This window comes from Petaurus breviceps, unplaced genomic scaffold, assembly GCF_028583685.1.
Source record: "Petaurus breviceps papuanus isolate PSGF00001 unplaced genomic scaffold, PetGlider_PUasm1.0 37, whole genome shotgun sequence".
NCBI classification, from domain to species: Eukaryota; Metazoa; Chordata; class Mammalia; order Diprotodontia; family Petauridae; genus Petaurus; species Petaurus breviceps.
In genome coordinates, this window is record NW_027186296.1 from 46,861,650 (window position 1) to 46,883,681 (window position 22,032).

Here is a 22,032-nt window from a genome sequence, read left to right on the forward strand (position 1 = left end):
AGTTAGAGGGAACTAGGGGAAAATGCCCAAACTTGCTGTCATTCTTCAGTGCTGACAAAGCCCTTCCTTCAAATAAAAGGGAACCACTGGTTTGATACCTATTGCTAAAGGGATAAATTCTGTCCAGGAGAGGGTGAAACCCCAGCCACACTAGAAAGGAAATTCTTTAGGCTCACTTCATAGTATTTTGGGGTTTTTTTTTGCTTTTTTAGAGGGCAATTGGGATTAAGCGACTTGCCCAAGGTCACACGGCTAGTAAGTGTTAAGTGTCTGAAGCCGGATCCCAACTCAGGTCCTCCTGACTCCAGGGTTGCTGCTCTACTTACTTCACCACCTAGCTGCCCCTCTACTTCATAGTATTAAGAGAATAATGAGTCACCTAATGGCCATGAGAGGACGCTGTGAGAGGACATCCTCAGAGGCTACATCCTCTCTGCTCCCTGAATCTGCTATCTCCATCATTTTTCAAACTCATTAACTAGTGGGACAAATTTGGGGCTGGGGAAATAAGCTCTCAGGTTTGGCTAATGGTTGGAATTGATTAATAAGTATAGCAACAAAAATGGCAGTGTCATATGGAGGCCAGCAATCTTCTTCTTGTCAGATTAGAGGATGGCTATGGCATTGCAGGGATTGGTGGCAGATGAGAGGAGAGGTGACATGCTGCATTGTGCAAGAGAGTCCTCAGAAACATTCTCTGCAGTGTCAAAGGCATGGGAACCATTTCTGTGAATGGCCATTGATTACATCAATGTTTCTGCCAGGGTATTTAAGGGAGTCAGATAATGGGTCCACCTGGCCTATACTTGGTGGTGAGAGCAAGTGGAGAAGAGGTGTGATACAGTGATGACATCCACACTCTGTTGCTCAGTGTCATCATGGGGTGGGCCATTTATAGGTATCTATGTTAGTCTAAGATTGTGTTGCAGAGGTCACACATTTTGTGCACCAAAACCGGGAAGGTAAGTGACAGTGAGACTAATGGCCAGTCAGGCAGTTACTGCCTACCTGAATTATTCAAATTGCACTTAGTTCCTGTTTTCTCATCCCTGGAGAAGGGTGCTCAGCAGGAAGACATCAACCAATTATAACTTCTGGATCTTGTGCAAAAGGAGCTGGAAGTAATTTGTGGCACCCAGGGGAGCAGACTGAGCCACAATTATTTAAACATAGCATATATATGTCTAATCCTCACAGTACCACCCACACTACTCTTTTAGGAAAAAACAATGACCAAAAAAACTTCCCGCCTTTGGGAGTACTCATATACTTAGCACCAAACAAAATGACCAAACTACTTTGGTTATCTTTAACATGACATTGTTTCTTGTAGAAAAAAATAGTTAATTGGTGGATTTAGTGGTGAACCCTTTTAGGCAGTTTAACAACCATCAAGTTATGGACTCCAACTTTTTTGCCACTTTTAAATATCTGGGGTCTATAAAATTATATATGAGTGTATGTATTATATGTGTATGCATGTATGTATATAGTATATTTATATATAATTTATATTTAATTTAATTAATAGCGAAGGTATTAATAAAATGTCACTCCTTGCTAAAAAAAAACATCAATCCCTCCCTACTGCCTCTAGGAGATAATACAAACCTTTAGATTAACACTTAAGGCCCTCCAAAATCTGGCTCCCAGCTACCTTTACTAACTTGATCTCTTAGTATTTCCTTTTACACATTCTATATTCTAACCAAAGTAGGCTTACCAGCTATTCCTCAAAGTTGTCATTCCGTCTCTCATTTCCATGGAATAGCAAAAGTCCTCCATGTTACCTAGGAGTTCCTACCCTCATCAATTCACTCTCACTGAACCTTGATCTTCCTTCAGGGCTAAGTTCAGGTGCCACCTCTATTGAAGCTTTTTCCCCCCATTGTTCATGTTCTCTCTGTCTTGTCTTTATGTGTATAACAAGTTCTATTGAAGGTTTATGTTTAAACTCCCCTTTCTTGTAACTCCAAGATTAAACATATTCTCATTGACTTAGCCCCCATTCCACAGAAAATTCTATCCTCTTATATCTAGAGGCTATTAACAAATCCCTTAGACTTATCATAGTAAAGAACAATAGAAATTTACTTAAAATATAGCATTGTGATATTAAGGAAAAATATTAGTAGCAAGCATTCCCAATAATTGTAGCCAAAAGTAAACTACCTGTTCTCCTCCTGTCACTAAGGCACAGTGCTTGGCACATACTAAGCACTTTATAAATTCTTGCTGACTAACTATGAGAGGAGTCCAGCCCAATTTTGATCCTAACGACTGGCCCTAGCCCTGAGATCAGTCTAGAGAAGCTGGAGAAATGGGATAAAAAATTAGCCATCACTATAGGAACTTCAAAACCTCAGGCTATGGAAGTCATTGATAATGAACACAGGAATATTGTTTCCCTATAAAAGGTGAGATCTCTGTAAAGGTCTGAAAGAGCATAGATTACAATGAGTTTGCAACTCAAGCATCAATAGGAATGATAAACCTCCTAATGTCAGTGGGAAGAAAGGAGAAATCTCAAAGTCTCTAAAATACCCATAACATCATATCATTTTTCTTTGTGTTTCTTTCTCTTTTCCTCTTCTATGTCTTCTTCCCAGTGGTTTTTCTAAAACTCTCATGACTATGTTAATCCATTTAGAATCCATGTACCCCAAGCACTAAGCACCCCAAGAAGGAAGGGCAAATGAAACTACACGGAAGCATCAATATTCTGGAAAAGTTCTCCAATGATAAGTGAACATTCTGTTTCCCCTGCCCCCTGTAAAATGTAAGTTCCTGGAAATAAAGGACTTCTGCTTATTTATTCATTTGTTTTTATCTTTTCATGATTATACAATGCTTTGTATACAGCAGGCACTTGATAAATATTTATTGAAGTAAATGGCATGGAATTAAATTAGATGATTATAGAAAAGGTTCTCAACTATTCAAAAATTACTTCTGTGGAGGATGAGCTGATAGAAATTGCTATGCATGATATTACTTCTGAGTACTGAAAGAGTTTCATCTCTCAGAACTACCTGAATTGAGCAGATGGTTATACAAATATAATACTTTCTAAGTTAAATTAAGTCTACAAGCACAAGTATCAAGTACTTATGCTTATTATCTCCAGGCTGTTCCCCCAGGTTCCAAGGTTTATACAGAACCTAGGGAATCTGGATAGACTAATAGGATTATAGATATAGAACTGGAAGGAACCTAGAGGCCTATCCACTTACTTTGCAGATGATAAAAACCTAAGACCCAAAGAAGTTATGACTTGCCTAAGGTCATACATACTATGAATGATAAAGGCAGGTTTGAACTCAGGTGTTCCAACTCCAGTCAGTCCCCTTTCTACAGTGACATACTACTCCTTCCATTATCCATAGTCACATAGTAAGTAAAAGAGACAGAATTCAAACCCAGGTCCTCTGATGCCAAATACAGCTATAGTTTGCAGTTACTATAGTTTGTCACCATTTTCTTGAGCTATTGCCTGGAGCACTGACAAGAGATTTATTAAAGCAGTAGAATTGATGAGGCCAGAAACCTCAGATATTATCAGCAATACAAAGCTGCCTTCCCTTTTTGCACTACAAAAACTTTTATTTTTCTTTTTATTTACCTGGCTGTAAATACTTCAGGTGAAGACTCTAGAAGCTTTATTATACAGATTTCACATGAATCTATTTTTCTCCTTCAACCTCAAATATCCTCTTTTACCCCACTCAAGCAGCCCTTCCTTAAATCTTGAAGTGGAGATCCTAACACTCTAGGGAATTATTCAAGATATTTTGCTTAATAATAAAGATAAAGGCAAGGGGGGGGGGGGAGCAGAGCCAAGATGGCAGAGTAAAAGCTGGGACTTGCTTAAGCTCTCCCCCAAACCCCTCCAAATACCTGTAAAAATGACTCTAAACAAATTATAGAGCCCCAGAACCTACAAAATGACCAGCCCAAGACAACCTGAAAGGTTAACAGGAAAGGTCTGCTGCACCAGTCTGAGAGAAGAGCACAGTCCAGCATGGCTGTGCTGGCACAGAAGGGCAGGAAAAGGCCTCAGGGGACTACATCACTGGCAACTATGGCAGTTTCCAGACTTCTCAACGGCTAAACACCGAAGATAATTTAGAAGGTCCATAGGAAAGGTCTGTTGGAACTGGATGAGAGAGGAATGTGGTCTGGCCCTAGCCCCAGTATGGTGGCTACAGCTGTTTCCAGAGCTTTTGGCCCATAGATGATGGGGGTGTCAAGCAACTGATCAGAGGGGGATTGCAGAGATCTCTTTGCTAGGGCTGAGGAAGGATTCTTTTGCTTTGCCCATGCTTTGATCTGGGTTCCAGTCCTGGCTGGCAGTCCTGGGGCAATCTGCTGATGTGGCAGAGTTTGTGATGGTGGTGGAGAGGGAATCCTCTTCACAGTTCCAAGGTAGAAAAGAGTGCTTATGGTCACTCACAGACCAGAGCACAGTACAGAAGAGGAGTAAACACCTCTCCTTTGACCATTTCACCTTGGAAGAAGTGAAAATTTACAAGTCCCTAGAAGTGTCACTGAAAACAGATGCACAAAACCCTTGAAGCTTGGGACAGTGTGCCCTCCACACTGGAAGCAGAGTCCTACCTTAACAAATAACTAAAAAGTCAAGTAATTGGCTGGGAAAATGAGCAAACAGTACAAAAAAATCGAACTATAGACCTTACTTTGGTGACAAGGAAGATCAAAATATACACCAGAAAAAGATGACAAAGTCAAAGCTCCTACATCCAAAACATCCAAGAAATATACAACTTTGTCTTGGGTCGTGGAAGAGCTCAAAAAGGATTTTGAAAATCAAGTAAGAGAAGTAGAGGAAATTTGAGAAGAGAAATGAGAGTTATTCGAGAAAATCATGAAAAACAAGTCAACAGCTTGCTAAAGGACACCCAAAAAATACTGAAGAAAATAACACCTTAAAAATAGACTAATCCAAATGGCAAAAGAAGTCCAAAAAGCCAATGGGGAGAAGAATGCCTTAAAAAACATATTGGTCATTTGGTCAAATGGAAAAGGAGGTCCAAAAGATCATTGAAGAAAATAATTCCTTAAAAGTTAGAATGGAGCAAATGGAAGCTAATGATTCTATGAGAAATCAAGAAATTATAAAACAGATTCAAAAGAAAAAAAAACAGAGACAATGTGAAATATCTCATTGGAAAACATCTGACCTGGAAAATAGATCCAGGAGAGATAATTTAAAAATTATTGGACTACCTGAAAGCCATGATCAAAAAAAGAGCCTAGACATCATGATCCTAGACACCTGATATTCTAGAACCAAAGGGGAAATTAGAAATTGAAAGAATTCGCCAATCATCTCCTGAAAGAGATCCCATAAGAAAAATTCCTAGGAATATTGAAACCAAATTCCAGAGTTCCCAGGTCAAGGAGAAAATATTGCAAACAGTCAGAAAGAAACAATTTAGGTATTATGGAAAAACAATCAGGATAACACAAGATTTAGCAGCTTTAGGTCAAAAGAGTTAGGATTAAAACCAAGAATCTCCTATCCAGCAAAACTGAGTATAATCCTTTGGGGGGGGGGGATGGATATTCAATGAAATAGAGGACTTTCAAGGATTCTTGAGGAAAAGACCAGAGTTGAATAGAAAATTCAACTTTCAAATACAAGACTCAAGAGAAGGATAAAAAGGTAAACAGGAAATAAAGAGACTTATTAAAGTTGAACTGTTTACATTCCTACATTGAGAGATGATATTTGTAATACATGAGACCTTTCTCAGTATTAGGGAAGTTGGAGGGAATATATACATATATAGATATGAATATATAGACAGAAGGCACAGGGTGAGTTGAATATGAAGGTATGACATCTAAAAATAAAATTAAGGGGTGAAAGAGGAATGTACTGGGAGAAGTAGAATGGGGTAAGTTATATCATATAAGGGAAGCACAAAAAAATTTTTACAGTGGAGAGTAAGAGGAGGGAGGTGAGAGGGAGTGAGTGAACCTTACTCTCATTGAATTTGGCTTAAGGAGAGAATAACATATATACTCAATTGGGTATAGAAATCTATCTTACCCTACGGGAAAGTAGGGGGGAAGGGATAAGAAAGGTGGGGGATGATAGAAGGGAGAAAAAATGGGGGAGGAGGCAATCAGAAGCAAAATCTTTCTTTTGAGGAAGGACAGGGTCAAAGGATAGAATAGAATAAATGGGGGTGGAATAGAATGGAGGGAAATATGGTTAGTCTTTCACAATATGACTATTATGGAAGTGTTTTGTATGGCTATACATGTGTAACCTATATAAAATTTCTTGCCTTCTCAATGAGGGTGGGTGGGGAGGGAGGAAGGGACACAATGGGGAACTCAAAAATTTAAAAACTAATGCTAAAAACTGTTTTTACATGCAACTGGGAAATAAGACATACAGGCAATGGAGTATAGAAATCTATCTTGCCCTATAGGAAAATAGAAGGGAAGGGAATAAGAGAAGGGAAGGGAGTGACAGAAGGGAGGGCAGATTAGGGAATGGGGTAATCAGAATACATAATGTCTTGGGGTGGGAGGAGGGGAGATATGAGGAGAAAATTTAGAATTCAAAATCTTGTGGAAGTGAATGTTGAAAACGAAAAATAAGTTAATTAATAAAAAAAAATAAAAGAATACACTTTTAGATCAGAGGTAAAACTCTTAGAAATTTCTAGGTTTTTAAGTATAGTTGGATCAAATAAGCCTACCAACAATAAAAAGGTCATTAGATTCACATAATATTTTTGTTTGTTTGATGGGTACCAGAAATCGTTGAACATAATAACATTGGTGTCTGGCTTCATGTAAACATAGCTTTAGTTTTCCTTTGTCTGAGAGTCTGCCAGAAAACTTTGGAGGCTGACAGAAACACACCACACCAAACCACACAAACAGTCTTTGTTGCAAAGATGAAAGAGCAATAATTTATATTCTTGGTATTTTAGCTTTCACGGTGATATTTGGAAATATTCCTGATCCTCCATTGGTTCTTCATGAATTTTCTATGTCAGACCATGATGGTTTTCTTGTCTTAAATATTAATATCCAATCACAGTTTTAGAAGAGTTTGGAACTTTGAGACCTTTACATCCTTAAAATGTAGATGGAATATCTTTTTTTCTTTATCTTTTCTCTAAACATTGTTATTGAACCTATTAGAAGAGAGGGAGGCTTTGACAAAGACAGTCTCTACTCCTTTTATTATTCCTATCAAGTCTACATGTACCCTAAATCTGTTGGGAGCTAGTACTCTCAGGATTTTTAGTCTTTGGAAAGGAGAGCACTTCACAAAGTTAAACCCTGCAAAATAAAAACATAGTTTTGTTCAAAAGAGAAAGATATTTACTTAAAGATACTTGATCTACCAGGAAAAATTATTAGTATAACACTTGCTATTGGATTAATAGCTAAACAAAAAAAAATCTATCAAAAATAACTCCTATGTAATAAAAATATAATACCTAATATTAATTTTAAAAATACAATATGCAGGCAGAGTCAAGATGGCAGAGTAGAAACAGGACTTCTGCACGGATCCTGCTTCCACCTCCTCCAATTCATGTAAAAAATGACTCTAAACAAACTTTGGAGCTACAGAATCCACAAAATGACAGAGAGAAGCTAACTTCCTGCTGAAGACAATCCAGCAGGCCCGCAGAAAGTGGCCAGCTCAGCACTCTGGGAGTTGAGCACAGCTCCTTATGAGCCTGAGGTTTTAGCCTCAGGGCAGCCACAACCAGCCACCAGCTGGAGGGACTTCAGATCACCAACAGCTGTGGTGGTCTCCAGAATTATCAACCCATAGATCTAAGGACAAAATGAGAGGTCAGTGCAGTGTGGACTTTGGGAACCGTGAGTTTGGGAGTGAGGTTCGGCCTTTACCCCCTGGAGGGAGAAGCAGCTGAGGCAGCATGGCCATGGTTGCTTCAGAGCTCTTTGCCTGCAGATTGTAGGGGGACCAAGTGACCATTTTTTACTGAGGGGTAATCGCCCTTGCTTTAACCTGCTTGGATCTGGATTGGGGTCTAGGGTGGAGGTCCTGGGGTGCATGACCAGTTTGCCAGAGTGTGTGGAGGCTTCAGAGAAGGCACTCAACTAATAGCTCCAGCAGCTGAGAAAACCCCAGCGATTGGGACAAAGCTCCCCTCTCTGGTAGCAGAGTTCTACTGTGGCAAAAAAGCTCAAAAGTGAAGTAATTGAGTGGCAAAATGAGCAAGCAAAGGAAGCAAAGCAAGCAGAACAATCCAACATTAGACTCCTATTTTGGGGACAAAAAGGAGCAAAGCATGGAACAGGAGGAAGACAGTGAAGTCAGAACTCCTGCACCAAAAGCTTAAAAGAAAAATATGAGCTGGTTACAGGCCATAGAGGAGCTTGAGAAGGATTTTGAAAACCAAATAAGAGAAGTGGAGGAAAAATTGGGAAGAGAAATGAGAATGATGCAAGAAAATTATGAAATGAAAGTCAACAACCTGACTGAAGAAAATAACACCGTAAAAAATAGACTAACTCAAATGGCTAAAGAGGCTAAAAAAGGCAATGAGGAAAAGAATGCCTTAAAAAGTCGAATTTGCTAGATGAAAAAAGAATCTCAAAAGCTCACTGAAGAGAATCATTCCTTCAGAATTAGACTGGAGCAAAGGGAAGCTAGTGACTTAATGAGAAATCAATATATTATTAAACAGATCCAAACAAATGAAAAAATAGAAGGCAATGTGAAATATCTCATTGGAAAAACCACTGAACTGGAAAATAGATCCAGGAGAGATCATTTAACAATTACTGGACTACCTGAAAGCAATGATCAAAAAAAGAACCTAGAAATCATCCTTCAAGAAATTCTCAAGGAAAATTGACCTGATGTTTTAGAATCATAGGGCAAAATAGAGGTTGAAAGAAAACACAGATCACCTCCTGAGAAAGATCCCAAAAAGAAAACTCCTAGGAATATTATAGCCAGGTTCCAGAGTTCCTAGATCAAGGAGAAAATATTACAAGCAGCCATGAAGAAACAATTTGAATATTATGGAAATACAATCAGGATAACACAGGATCTGGCAGCTTCTACACTGAGGGATTGAAGGGCATGGAATATGATATTCTGGAGGTCAAAGGAGCTGGGATTAAAACCAAAAATCACCTACCCAGCAAAACTGAGTATCATGTTTCAGAGGAAAATATGGTCATTCAATGGAATAGAGGACTTTCAAGAATTCTTGATGAAAAAAATCAGAACTGAATAGAAAATCTGATATTCAGATACAAGAAGCAAGAGAAGCATGAAAAGGTTAACAGTGAAAAGAAATAATAAGGAACTTATCAAAGTTGAACTATTTACATTCCTACATGGAAAAATGATAATTGACACTTATGAAACTTTCCTCAGTATGAGAATAGTTGAAGCAAGAAATGTGTGTGTGTGTGTGTGTGTGTGTATATATATATATATATATATATATATATATATATATATATATATATATGGGTATATGGGCATATGAATGTGAGTGTTTGTATATATGTGTACAGGTATAATACATAGACAGAGGGCACAGGATCAATTGAATAGGAAGGGATAATACTTAAAAGGTGAAATTAAGAGGTGTGAGAGGAATATAATGAGAGGAGATGGGGAGAGACAGAATGGGGTAAATTAGCTCATATAGAAGAGGCAAGGGAAAACTGTTACAATGGAGGGGAATAACAGGAAGGTAAAAGGAAATGAGTCAACCTTATTCTCATTGAATTGGGCTTAGGGAGGAAATGACATACACACTAAATAGGGTATCTCACCCTACAGGAGAGTAGTGGTGAAGGGGATGAGAGGATGGATGAAGGAAGGGAGGGCAGGCTGGGAGGGGGAGGGAAGTTGGAAGCACCCACTTTTGAAAAGGGACAGGATCAAAGTAGAGAATAGAACAAGTGGGGGGTGGGATAGGATGGAGGGAAAAACAGTCAGTCTCTCACAATATATCCACTATGGAAATGTTTTGCATTAGCTACATATGTATGACCTATATTGAATTGCTTATCTTTCCAGTAAGGGTGGATGATGAGGAAGGAAGGGAAAGAATCTGGAATTCAAAGTTTTAAAATCAAATGTTTAAAATATATTATTGCTTTTATTTTACATGTAACTGGGAAATAAGATATACAGGCAATGAGGCATAGAGATCCACTGTGCCCTACTAGAAAGTTGGAGGGGGGCAGGGGGAAGATATGGCAGAGAGCAGATTGGGGGAGGGGATAGTCAGTGGGATCACTGTTTTGGGGTGGTGGGTAGGGGAAAATGGGGAGAAAATTTGTAACTCAAAATCTTGTGGAAATGAATGATGTAAATTTAAAAATAAAAAAGAGATTAAAAAAATACAATATGCACACATAATACTTTTTTAAATATTTTTTTTTAGCATTCATCATTTTTACATTTTGAGTTTGAAATTCTTTCCATCCCTCCAGCCCCTTCCTGAATTATTGAGAAGGCAAGCAATATTATATCAATTACGAATGCATACATACATATTCCTTAAAGGAGAATAGCAATGGTTAAATTCTCTTGGGCCTTATTAACCCTACCATGACATGAAGATACGTTTTCCAACTCCTAGCAAAGACAAAGAGAAAAAAAGAAAAAGAATTGTTAGTCTTCTATCTATCACTTCCAATGGAAAAATTGAAAAGACATTATGTTCCCTATTCCACCCTCCAGGAAAGAAAAATCCAGGTCATAAAGCAAACTGTTAGCCTCATCAAGAGGTTTCTTTTCTGTCGTGGCCATCTTGAAGGTAAAAAAAAAAGTGAGGACTGCAGAAGACCTACCTGAAGCCCCAGGTTGATCTTTCTGCTCAAATCAGGTTATATGATCCTATTCATGTGCTTTCTTGCTAGGATACAAGACTGTGCTTCTAGGTCCTCCCCCTTCATCCAAAAGGGCAAAGCAATATCTCTTTTTGTATTCTAAGTTCTGCCAATAAAGAAATTAGTTTTAAAGCAAGAAGTCCCAACCTTATTCATAATAGAAAGTCACCTCCTCAATTCAGTATACATGACTAATTAGGGACAACAATTTTGAATCAAGCAGGATCTACCTTATTTATAACAATTAAAATTTGCTCCTTCAATCCCTAACCCACTGAGAATCAACCCTGAACTAGTTGTTGGAGAAAAAAGAGAGAAAGAACATATTTCATTCATTCAAAGAGATAAAATGTGTCCATTGTTAACTTGGTTTTTGCCAAGGATTACTGATCTATGAAGACGGCATAAGATTTTTCTTTAAGTACAGTATCTAGAATAAAGGCACCAATAGTCTTACTGTCTCTGCCCTGATCAGACCATACCTAGAGTGTTGTGCTCAGTTCTGTATACCATATTTTTTGAAGAATATTAGCAAAATGGAGCACACCCAGACGATGATAATCAAAATGTTAAGGCAAATTAAAAAAAACATGTGATATGAGTAGCAAGTAAAAGAATTACATATTTTATCCTCCCCAGAATGAAGAAGACTTGAGAAACTGTTATCTGAAAGAAAGTTTGGTTATAGTCCATGTAATTCCAGGGAAGAGACTGAGTCATTCAACAGAAGTTACAAAGGGTAATATTTCATCTTGATGTAGGATATAGGAAAGACAAAAAAGTCCTACTTCATTACCCCATCATAGCATATGTAGAGATAATCTGAGTTATTCAAATCTATTCTAGAGGAATATAAGCTCTTACATGTTCTACTATTGTTTCAAGTACAGCCCTGCAATACTGTTTGTTTTCTCTAAGGATGAACATCACCAAGTATACAAAACGCCCATGCCAGCAGGCTGCCACCTTGTTGATTAGCTCTTGAGTCATGGCAACCCACAAAACAAAAGCAGTACAAAATAACTATTGGTCCTATACAACGCCCTTCCCTTCTGCAGAAATGGGGGTAGAATGGCTTGAAAGGGAACAAAGGGTGATAAGAATCACACAGTTCTTAAGACTCCACAAAAACATTCACTTAGTTGTTACTCTAAAGGAGATATCCTTGCTGCCCAATGACTTAACAAGGAGACATTGGAGGAACTGAATCATACTAATCTCAATAATCCTGCTATAAATGAAACCAGAAGACAGGAGTAAGTTACAACTAAATGGAAGGATAGCTAACAAGTGTTCCTTGAAGAGGCAAATTAAGAAGTTGGAGGAGTTGGTTTTATCATACACTCAAAGGTGACAAGAAACATCATTTAATGGGACACTTGGAGAACTCATATTTCAGAGCTAATGATAAGCATCTACAAAAGACTTCCATTAAAAAATGAAAGTGTATACACCATCTTCTCAGAGAATGCAGCAATAAAGAAATGACATGAAGAAGATATAAAACCTCCAAATTAAATCAACATATATACTTACACACTTGACAATTTCAGCTCAAAGTTGGACAGAGGTAAAGACAGAGGCAGAGATTTGTAGCTTCCTTCCAACTCTTTGGTTCTGATTTCATTATTTCACTTGTCCCATTTTCTAAATTCCCAGGTTATAAAAATGCCTTATAATGTTACAAGGTTTTATTATGTTTTTAAAAGCACTTCTGAATGCCACTCAAAATTTCTCCCTAGACTATGCAGTTATTGAAATAGGAAAGATAAACTTTCAATACTTTTCCAATAGAAGCTTGGGTACTGACATCTTTACTTCAAATTCAGTACATCAGAGGATCCATGATCTTATTGAGGAGTCTCCTCCCTCCAATGCTGCAGAGAGAGCATGATAGAGTAGAAAAAGTATTATCTTTGGGGTAGGAGGACCTGAGCTACAGTCCTTCCTCTGTCATTTACTACTTGTACAACCTTGGGCAAATTACATTTCCTCCCTAGGTCTCAGTTTCTTTATCTGTAAAATGAGGGATTTGGATTAGACCTCTGAGTTTCCTTCAGTTCTAAATCTATGATCCACCCATGCTTTGTTAACTTCTGTGCCTTTTGTCCATGAACCCATAAATCCTCCATTAAGAAACCACCAATAATGCTAGGGGCCTTCCTCTATGTCTTTTTACATTGTGAATATATAAGTATGGCATTTAAACCATTCATCTGTTATCCCCTTGCTCTCCCTCCATGACTGGCCAACCATATTTTTCAATCATTTCATTTTCTGGATCTTAGGATCATAGATTTAGAGCTGGGAGAGACTCAAGAGGTCATCTAACACAACCTGCTCATTTTATAGATGCAACTGAAGCTCAGAGAAATTTAGTGATTAGCCCAATGTCATACAAGTATTAAATAGCAAAGTTAGAGCTTTAACTAGATGGTTTCATACCATTTCTTGTGCCCATGTCATTGTCAGTGATATGCTGCAGCCTGTTTACATCCATCACATAGCTCTCTATTATCCTTTGGGTCACTGTAATTTCGATTCTTCAGAAACTGTGAAGTTTCATGATTTATGACCATATAGCATCACCAGAAGGATATTGAAAAGATAAGTTTTTATTTCAGGAGGCATCCTGGGATCATTGAAAGTGCTAAACAATTTCCTAAAAGCAATCCAATCTGTTCTCTTCCTCCTGTTCAATTATGAGACCAGTATATTTTCCATTTGTAGTGTGTGTGCCCAAGATATCTGTGCTAATGGGTTGGAATTCAATGGGATACCCTTCCAACTACACACTATAGTCTTTAGTTCTTCCATTTCACCTTTAAATGTTTGTATGCTCATAAACTTTAACTCTGAAAAGAGCCTTAAGGGTAATTTAGTCCCTCATTTTATAGATGGAGAAACTGAGGCCCAGAGAGATTAAATGATTTCCCTAAAGTCAAACAGGTAGTTCAGAGATGGGGTTTGAACCTATGTCCTCTGACTCAAAATCCTGTGTACTTTCCACTATATTAAAGAGAATCCAATAATAGATACAAAAATGTTCACAGCAGCACTTTTTGTAGTAACAAAATACTAGGGTCGGCTAGGTGGCGCAGTGAGTAAAGTGCTGGTCCTGGAGTCAGGAGGACCTGGGTTCGGATCCGGCCTCAGACACTTAACACCCACACAAAAAAACTAGCCGTGTAACCTTGGGCAAGTTACTTAATTCCACTTGCCCTCCAAAAAAAAATACTAGAAGCAAATCGTGTGCCTGTAGGTTGAAGAATAGCTGGACAAACTACAGAATATAAATATGATGGAATATTATTTTGCAGCAAGAAATTACAAATATGAGGAATTTGGAGAAATATGGGAATATTGATATGAAATGATAAATAATTAAGCAGAATAATCAATCAATAAACTATAATTAAGCACCTACTATATGCCAGTCACTCTGCCAAACACTGATGATACAGAAAAAGGCAGAAGAAAAATTTCTGCTCTCAATATATGCAATGGCAAATAATATACATTAAAAGAACACAAAAAGGAATATGAAACCTAAGTAATATAGAAGTTAATTTTGGCCTCAGAGAATAAATAATGAGACAAATCTTCATCTTCTCAGAAGAGATGTTTAGGGACTAAAGGGGGCAGAATGTGGTCACTGTATTCGTTGTCTTTGTTAGCTGTTTTTCTTTGATACATGAAAGAATTCAGTTATCAGAAGAAATATCCATGATATAAACAAAAAGCCATAAATAAAACTTATTTTAAAATAAATAAATGCTCTTGGAATGTTGTGGCTTAGTTGCTTCTCATCCCAGACCTTCAAACCTGATTTCCCTTCTCTAGCTCTTCTCTGTTTTGTAAAATGATACTGTTATAATTTTCTACCATCCTCTTCTAATGAGTTCTTTTTTCCTACACAAGACCTTGCAAATAAGTTTCTGTTCTAACCAGTGTTGCCTTTGGCTACCATATGTTTTCCCATTGGGTAAGAAGACAAAGGATTTGCTTCTTGGGATGATTTTGGGGGCCTCATTGTGGTACTTTTCATTGGTTACAATTCAGTAGGAAACAATGATAGTGTTGTTAGTTTGGAGATGTTATAATAGCATGCTCTATCTTTCTTCTTATCAGTGTTAGAAACCTACAACCTATGTAAACTGCATTCTTTTTTCTAAGATATCCTTTTCTGGAGGATCTTTGTGTTGGAAGAGGGGAAAGTGAAAGGATAAAATCTGTGGTGAACAAGTTGTTGTTATCACCCACCATTTGCCAGAAGGAGAAAAAAAGTCAATTGTACTTGTTTATTGGTTCTTGAGTATTATTATATTTTATATTATATTATATTTATATATATAATTATATATTTATATATAATATATAATATTGTATATTATATATATTAAAATCACAAGTGATTTTAATAAAACTATTTTCACTGGTTTCAATGTTACAAGAGTACTTTCCAATTTGAGCACTCTGCCTTTAATTTGTCAAGCATATTTCAGTATTTCATATCCTCAATCATCTATGGTTTCACTGATGTGGATATTCCCTCCTCCAATGCAAACAATAATTACTTTATTACTTAGTAGGTGATCTATGAGAGATCCTATTGTCCTCCCCAAAGTCATCACCCTAAGGGCCAACCTACTTACAAACTTCCACAAACCAGGCTGGGCTGGTCTTCAGACAATATATTTGGTAAAAATCAGGTCTCAATTTGGAATGTTATGAGGTGCTGGTGGGGGAAATCCTGTGGATTTTAACATTAAGTATCTATGGTTGATCAGATGCTTTGCATCTTATGCTTTGAATCAGCAGCTTAGGCACTTAATCATAAGAGAACTGAAATGCTGTGCAACAATCACAATTCAGGTAGCTCAATGAGCTCTTTCAAGTTGTGACTTGGACGAGGGTCTAAAGGGTTTAATGTTTTCTTTCAGAATCATGGCAAGCAGAGGGGCAGAGCCAAAGTGGCAGAATAGAAGGAGCCTTCCAGTCAAACTCTCCCAATGTTCCCCTCCAAACAACTTTAAAGCAATACAGCAAATCTAATTCTAGAGTAGCATAGCCAGAAAAAGATTGAAATGAGACATTTCTTTTTTTTTAAGCAATTGGGATTAAGTAACTTGCCCAAGGTTACACGGCCAGTTATTTATGTGTGAGTGTTAAGTATCTGAGGCTGGCACCGATCTCGGGTCCTCCCGACTCTGGAGCTGGCGCTCTTACTCACTGCACCACCTAACCGCCCCCAAATGAGACATTTCTCCAGACCAAGACTACTTAGAATGCAGGAAGAAAATGTCCATGATATCAAGGATGGAGGCTGGCCCAGAGCACAGCCTTCCAGTAACACCAGTAGTGGGTCTTAGAGATTGCAACAGCAGCAGTTTTGAAAGTCTTACAATTAAGAACTAAGTAATAGAATAAGGGGATTCGATACCTGGTCAGAAAGAGATTATAGGGGACCTTTGTATTGACTAGGTGCAAGACAGACCACTATTTGGCAAGTCCACTGACTATTACCCAGTTGCAGGTCATAGTTCCAGGGTGGAGAGCAGTGCTTGTGGTCACAATGGAAAAGAGACCCTGATCACAGTTCCAGGGCAGAGAGAGCAGGGGCCTAGTTCCTGGTAGTGGTTCCAGAGTGGAAAAGAGTACTAGCCAATGGGGTTGCAAGGGAGCAGGGCCCCTACCTGCATAAGGACCTATGCATAGACCAGCAGTGATATCAACTTGGAAGCACTGAAAATGTGTAGACTCTCAGAACTAGCTGTGAAAACAGTAAGGTGGGAAAGCCTGAAGCTTGGAATAGTGACCTCCTCCCATCCCAGCTGAGTAGAGCTCAACTCTAAAAAATGGTTCAATATCAAGAAATGGCCGGGAAAAAAAGAGTAGACAACAACAAAAAGAACCTCACATTAACAGCTACTATGGTGACAAGGAAGCTCAAGACACAAACTCAAAAGACAATGATTTGAAAATATCTACAAGCAAAGGCTCAATGAAAAAAGGCAGAGTGGACACAAACTCAACAAGAGTTCCTGAAAGAGCTAAAGAAAGAGGTTGTTTTTTTTTTTAATAAAAGAGAAAAATATTTTTAAAAATAAAATTAATTATAGAGGGAAAATTAGGAAAAGAAATGAGAGCAATGAGAAAAAATTATGAAAAGGAGGTTAACAGCTTGATAAAAGAGGTACAAAGAAAAGAACTCCTTAAAAAGAATAATTATACAAAATGGTAATGAAGAAAAAATTTCACTGATGAAAATAACTCCTTAAAAAGTAGAATTAACCAAATGGAAAAAGAATCACAAAATCTCCTTGAAGAAAATAATTCCTTAAAACTTATAATTGGTTAAGCAAAAGTTAATGACTCCATGAGACATCAAGAAACAATAAAACAAAGTTAAAAGAGAGAGAGAGAGAAAAAAGAAAAACAACTAACCTGGAAAATAGATTTAGCAAAAACAATTTAAGAATTATTGAACTACTTGAAAGCCAAGATAAACAAGAAAGTCTAGACATTATATTTCAAGAAAATATCAAGAAAAACTGCCCCAGAATCTTAGAACCAGAGGGCAGAATAGAAATGGAAAAAATTCACTGATCACATCCTCAAGAGATCCAAAAATGAAAACTCCAAAAAGTATTATAGTCAAATTTCAGAACTCCCAGATCAAAAAGAAAATATTAAAAGAAGCCATTGAAATAATATAGAGACATAGTCAGGGTCACTCAAACTTTAGCAGCTACTACTACAAAGGAGCAGAGAGTTTGGAATATGATATTCTGGAAAGCAAAAGAGTCAGGATTACAAACAAGAATAACCTACCCAGCAAAACTGAGATTAATTCTTCAGGGGGAAAAATTGACATTTAATGAAATAGAGGACTTTCAAGCATTCCTGATTAAAAAAAAGACCAGAGTTGAAGAGAAATGTTGACATTCAAAAACAACTCAAGAGAAGCATAAAAAGATAGTATTTCTTCAACTTGGGATGCCAGTGACATTTGGAGAAACATTTTCTCCTAGAGATTTTCTCCAGTGACAAATCAAGCAACTGACATCTACTGGGACCTTACTAGGTATCAAGATGATGTATAAATATAATTCAATATGAAAAATTCAGAGAAAGATGGGAAGCTTTATGTGAATTGATGCAGAGAATAGTAAATAGAACATGAAAAATGACAACACAATGACTACAACATAAACAGAAAGAGCATTAAAATTCTGGAATGTAGTATAATTATACTACATTTGAATAAAGTGTATTTGCAATAACAAATTGACCCTACAGAAGACATCAGAAAATATACTTCTGTATTTTAACTAGAGAGATGAGGGGCTGAGTGTGAAATATTGAATATACCATCAGACATGGTTGAACTGAACAGTTTGGGTTTTACTGAACAGTTTGGGTTTTTTTTTTTTAATTGTTACAAGGGAAGGCTCACTAGATGAAGAAGGGTGGGGTATTCAGCAGTGAGTGTGATGTAAAAAGAAAATAAGTCAATAATATTAAATTAAAAATTAGAAACATTCAAAAGTTAGGTCCCTAACCCACCATTCTGTCCACTTACCTTTGAACAGGCTGTTCCTGTATTGTAAATTCTTACTCTCGTTACTTCAATCCTTCCATTAGCTCCCTTTAAGTCTGAGCTTAAGTGCCACCTCCTTCTCAGGAGGTCTTTCCTGATCCCCTGCCCCACCCTCACACACACCTAAATCACTATGGCTTTTGTATATGCTTTATATATACTTATCTGTGAATATGTTGTAAGCACCGAAAAGTATGTAGGACTATCTTTGTAGGCAAAGGCAGTTTCAGTTTTGTATTGTATCTCATTACCTAGTATAGAGCATGACATACAGGAGGTATTAAACAAATGTTTGCTGATTTTTTGTTTGAGGGAACTTATGATCTAGAAGGTACATAATGTGCAAATGATATAACTAATAATACTATCGAAGAACTTTGTATTCTTATGCACTGGTCATTTATAACTTCTGTTATATCTGCCTGTATGTATGTTTTGCCATCCTAATTATATTGCTAATCTCCTACAAGTCAGTGATCATGTGTTACTTGTCCCTGCATTGCTCTAGCAATAGGCATAGTGCATCGCTCAGAGTGAGTGCTTAATAAACATTTGTGGCATGAATGAATAGTAGCAAGGATTCCAGTTATCACTACTATTATTCAAATTTGTACTAGAAATTTATATATATATATATATATCCATAAGAGAAGAGGTACTACCTCATAGCTATCAGTTTGGCTAATATGACAGAAAAGGAAAATGACAAATGTTGGATGGGATATGGAGAAATTGGGACACTAATGCACTATTCATGGAGTTGTGAACCAATCCAACCATTCTGGAAAGCAATTGGAACTATGTCCAAAGGGCTAAAAAACTTGTACATACCCTTTGACCCAGAAACACCACTACTAGATGTGTATCCCAAAGAGATCAAGGGAATAGGATCTATTGTGTACAAAAATATTTATAGTGCTCTTTTTGTGGTGGCAAAGAACTGGAAATTGAGGAGATGCCCATCAATTGGGGAATAGCTAAACAAGTTGTGGCATGTGATTGTGATGGAATATTATTGTGTTATAAGAAATAATGAGCAGAATACTTTCAGAAAACCCTGGAAAGATTTGCCTGAATTGATGCAAAATGAAGTGAGCAGAACCAGGAGAACATTGTACACACTAACAGTGATAGTGTGTGATGATCAACTGTGGGCAACCTAGCTATTCTCAACAATACAATGATCCAAGACTATTCAGAAGGATTTGTGATGAAAAATACTATACAATTCCAAAAAAGAGCTACTGGAGCATTAATACATACTTAAAAAAACCATTCTTTATTTTTCTTGGTTTTGTTTTTGTTTTTTGGACTGCGTTTTCTTTCACAACATGGCTAATGTGGAAATGTTTTGCATGACTCTCATGTATAGACTGTATGAAATTGCTTGCCTTCCCAAGGAGAGGAAAGGGGAAGTAAAGAGAGAATTTGGAACTGAAAAAATTTTTAAATGAATGTTTAAATTGCTTTTACATGTAATTGGAAAAAATAAAATATAAAAAATTTCACATTAAAAAAACCTCATTTCCCACCAACCTCTATGAGTCCATTATGCAACTTCTACCCTTCAAACAGAGAAATGTAAACAATGGGGCCAATATTTCCTTTTGTTTATTTTTCTCCCCTTTAGGTAATATATTATAGGAGTGATAACAATAACCTCAGAGTAGAAGGTTTTGCTTAGTCCAGTTTCCTGGTTAGATGCTCCTTATACTATTCAGTGCCTTGGGCATTATCAGTTTTTATATATGGCCCAATATCATTTGGTTATCTTTCCTTCCTTAGCATGCAGGAACCATTGACTGCTCCTATAGACTGCAGATTGACCCTCCACTGGTTTCTCTCCTTCAGCATATGGTTTCATCAGCTGATGGTCAGGCTCCTCCCACATTAGCAGGAAACAATTCTTAACTTCCTTCTGAACTCCTAAGTTCCTTCTGTTTTTCTTCTCCAGAATCAAATACTCAGAAACTGAGTGTCTATTACATGTCAAGGACTATTTTGGGCACTGAGGATAATATCAAGAGTTTATCCTTATGATCTAAACAGAGAATTGAGGAGTAAATGAGTAAGAATTTAAATAATAGAGAAAGATTTAAAGAAACTCTAATGCATTTAGTTATATTCTAACATATTCCAGTTATTTGTTCATATGTTTCATCCACCTGCTAGACTAGATTATAAACTCCTTGAGGGTAAAAACTGTATTATTTTTATCTTTGTCTACATAGTGAGTGCTAAGAAAATTATTCTTCCTTCTTTTCTTTTTCTTCCATTACTGGGGATAAATAACTGAGGGAAATAAAGTATGTTTTATTTATGAGCAATGGTAGGTAATTGGTTGAAACTGAAGAAAAGAAAGGAAAGAAAGGATCTTTGCATTAGAGCAATGGCAACCAGAGTGAAGAGAGAGACTATGGAAAGGTTGACTCTCATTTTGCAAAGGGTAGTTGACACAGGAATATGACATACCTTGCCTGAGAAAATGGTGCCCTAGTTGATAAATAACTGATGGACCCAGGGGTACCAATAGGTGAATCTAGAAGCTGGGACATCAGAATAAAGAAAGAGATTAAAAGAGACAAGAGCAAACAGAGAAAGAGATAGAGACAGACAAAAGCAGAAAGGGACAGAGAAAGACAGGAGAGAGATAGAGAGAGAAAATATTAAAAATGTTCCCATACTCAGTCACTACAATTTTGAGAACTTAGAGGGGAGAAGGCCTCATATTTGGGATTCTAAATACCTTGGAGGCTTTACATACATATTAGGAATAATAGCTACTTATTCAAGGATTTTTTGCTTTTCTTCTATTAGTGAGTTTTATTTACCCTGCAATATTATGACCTGCATAAAAGCAAGTGGGAAATCAGAGCCAGTATACTGGAGGCCACTACGATAAAATCCCATAGTGTAGCCAAGTCATTTGAGTCACGAGATATTCTTTGACATAAGGATTTTATATATATCCCCAGCACCCAGCCCAGTGCCTTGCTTTTTTTTTTTTTTGATCCAGAACTGTGAGTTGATTAGTGTGAGGAACTCCTTGTGTGGAAAACCCTTCCTCTAAACAAAACTGTAATTCATTGGAGCAGGTGCTTAATAAATGTTGGTTGAATTTGAATTAATACAAAAACATAAGAGATGCTACAAAGGTAATAGATAATTTATTGTCAACTGATCCACATGGGCAAGAATTGTTCCAAGTTTAGACACAAGAAGATGTTGCTAGTGCTTCTTTGGCTTAGCATATGTTTTCATACTCTGTATGCAGCCTTTCCATTGTTGTGACAGGTGATGGTCCATCCCTCCTCACTTTCTGTGACTATTCTCAGAAGCCTTACAAGCCTGACAATGTTCCTTATCACCTTATATATTTCCTATAGTGCACATTACGTTGGTATTCCCCTCTAGCTCCAGCTTCTCAATGAAACTAAGCATTTTCTTTAATTATGAATGTAGGCAAAAGCATTATTATGGGAAGGGGTCCATTGGCTTCACCAGACTATCAAAGGGGTTGCTAGTACAAAATAGGCTAAGAA